The following is a 3,397-nucleotide window of genomic DNA, read 5'->3' as shown; positions in this document are numbered from 1 at the left end:
AGATATGCATCCTAAGATTCAGAAAGCAAGATGTGTATAAAATAGTATTGTTACATTTTAAATAACACAGAGGCATATATTCAAAACTGGATGTCATGTCTTCTCAACCTGCTCCTTTCACAGTCTTTTCACGATATTTATTACAACCTTTTCCTTCTAGTGACTCGGGCAAAAAATGCTGCATTAATCTTTCTTGATCTTCTTCTTTCACACCCTATGTAGCCATTGTCAAATTATTTTATTTTCTCTATACTGCTTGTCTCCTTTAAATATCTATACAAATGACCTAATTTGTTCATTTTCTTCCCTTACTAAAATTTTATATTCAAAGACAGCAGCGTTTAACTGCTTTGTTCATTGCTACCTTCCGAGTATTTGGTATATGTTAGGCAGTCAATACAAGTTTACTGAGTGTATTCTGCATATATTCATCTATAACATACTTTGTTCCATCCAAAAATTTGCATATCGTACAATAAATCAAATAATTAATTTTCCATTATATAGAGTGCTCCATTGTGAGAGTATCTCACTGTTTATTGACTTTCCTCTTACCGGATATTTACAAATTTTGTTATTGTTTATGCTGACAATGACACCTATATGTGGTACCTCTTTCCTGGTGCATATTTGTAAGAGTTTCTTTAGATAATCTGCATAATATCAGAAATGGAAAGTTTAGAAAACATGGACAACATTGTAAATCAGAACTAGTTAATCTGCATTTTGTTTTTAATAAAATGACACGATTTCTTTCAGTAGTTTGTAGCATATAGTCAGGGAGTATGCAAAGTTCAGGATTAACAGGGTCCATCATCATGGATCTGGATTTTAATCAATGATAAGTAAAACAAGGTATATAGTAAACATGTAAATATAATGGTGCACAATGCACAGTTGGAATGACAATTACAGTGAACTATGAGATTTTAAAGAAGTTTCCCTTTTTGCAACATAGTGATCTACTGTTTACTTTGCTGTGGGTGTTTGAGTTGCTATAAACTTCTGCTGGAGCAATTCAGTAGGTAAGGGTGAAAAACACTGGTCTAGAACATACTGAAACACACAGATAAGCACAAACATCAGGAAACCCTAAGTAGAATTCAAAGGATTATAGGATCCCAATGTGTCAATTCATTAATTCAACTCCTCCCTTCTTTCACTCAGCAGGTATTTATTGAGCATCTACCATGTGTAAGACACTAGGAAAACCACAATAAACAAATAAAACAATATAGCTTTCCACAGGGACTTTTTGTTCTCATGTGGGCAGATATATAAATGTTGATGAGTGTTGAGAAGAAAAACTGTAGGAAGAAAGACAGGGAGTGGTGGAGTGGGGACAGGGTTGCAGTTTTAAATAGGAAGCAAGGGAAGGCTCATGGAGAAGGCTGCATTTAGGTAAGTCTTCAAAGTGCCGAGAGAGGCATCTAATGAAAAACCTGATGCAGGAGTATTCCAGGCCCAGGAAAAAGTAGATGGAAGGCAATGTGAAAGGTCTTCCCTGGCATGATTAAAGAACAGTAAAGAGGAGCGTATAACTGAAGCGGAGACATAGGATGGCTGCAATGATGAGCTCAGAGAGGTAAGGTGAACCAGAGGTAGGTCATAGAGAGCCCTGTCGGAGACTGGCCACACAGTCTAGCATCCAATCAGGGACACTTTTAAGAATGAAAGGGTGCTGGATTAATAATTTTGGCTGAAACAGATGTGACTTGATTGCCCACACAAACTCATCTTTCTATAGTCACTCTAGGGACTTTCACTCTCACACTGATGGAAATGAAGAGCCACGGGAGAATGTTAAAGAGGGATGGCAGGATCTGACTCCTGTGAAAAAGAAATCACTGATGGTTGTGTGGCGAATTGAATAAAAGGTACAAAAAGAGAATAAGGGAGACTCAGTAAAAAGCTCCTGGGATGAGCAGCCGAGAGACATAGTGGGTTAGGCCTGGTTGAGATGGTAGCAGTGGAGGAGAAGAAACCAATTGGAATGGATATATCTTCGTTAGGGACATGTGCACCAGGGATGAATCTAGAGATTTAGGTATGAAATTTGAAAACGATGAATTTATAAGGAATGAGACAAACTATCACTTACTCTATTGTAAGCAACATCTTGACCAAACTTGGAAAATATTTTCTTCCTTTGGAATGACTACAAATGAGAGTTTTGGAAACTTACATCGTGCTGTCAAATTTATATATTGTTTGTAGTTTATTTTTGACTTTCTTGAGCAAACTGGCACCACAGTGAAAGTTTCTGCTTTAACCTTAACACTCAAATGATTTGTCTATAAATGATTCATCATCTTGAAATGAGTGCTTATTTTTATTTACCTGATGAGTATAGGGATCTTATGAATATAAGCAATATAAATCAAAGTTTCAGCAAACCCGATATTTCCAGAAATTAAATTTCTGATGCAGAGCTAATGACATGGGAGTGCAATGTTACCTGCTTTTGTAAGTTTTCTGCTCTATCTGTTGCATTAGATTTCTGTGGGTAAAGGTGGGTTCACAGTGAATTCACAATCACCATTAAACCTTGCTTGATTTGGTGGCTAGACTCACTCACAAACTACAGAAGACAGCGGTGGGAGCTGAAGAAATACAATGAGGCTGGACAAATCCTTCAGGCGGGGCTATGGTAGTTTTGAAAGGTTACATGATTTGTCTAAGATAATTCATTACAAAGTAACTGTTGGTAACTCCTGTGAAAAGGAGGTATTATTGCCAGCTCTCTCAGGATCATTTTGCTTTTTATTTTCTTAGGGCTAATAAAGCTACTAACTTATTCACATTATTTTTTCTAATAAAAGTGAATTTGCAAGACGTTACTATTTCTAAATTTCCTATGTTTAAATTAGGTACAGGGAAAAGTACAAGACATGGATGACATGATTTACCACTCTGTTCTTCCGGGCACTTTAGGAAGATAGAGATGAACATTGCAAAATGATGATGTTAGTCTCAGAGCTGGGTATTCTTTGCTGTTCCCTTATTACATTTCCTGGTTAGTCTTTGCTTATTTTAAGGACAGTCCAATCTGGTGGGTTAAACTACCAAGTATGTATTTGCTGCTGTTAACCTATTTAAGTTTAAATGTCAAAATCGTATTAAATTCATGTTAAAATATTATGTTGTTTTAGTGTGTGCATGGGCAGGAAAGCTTTCAGGTTTTAGTATTTTGGGCTGGCAAAAATGAGATGGGGCACAGGTTCCAGTTACATCTGGAATATTTTTTTTTTCATTTTTTTATTATACTTTAAGTTCTAGGGTACATGTGCATAACGTGCAGGTTTGTTACATATGTATATTTGTGCCATGTTGGTGTGCTGCACCCATCAACTCGTCAGCACCCATCAATTCATCATTTATATCATGTATAACTCCC

This window comes from Rhinopithecus bieti, unplaced genomic scaffold (assembly GCF_001698545.2).
Source record: "Rhinopithecus bieti isolate Rb0 unplaced genomic scaffold, ASM169854v2 scaffold_8220, whole genome shotgun sequence".
In the NCBI taxonomy this organism is placed as follows: domain Eukaryota; kingdom Metazoa; phylum Chordata; class Mammalia; order Primates; family Cercopithecidae; genus Rhinopithecus; species Rhinopithecus bieti.
The sequence above is the reverse complement of the archived record's forward strand: the minus strand, read 5'-3'. Positions refer to the sequence as shown.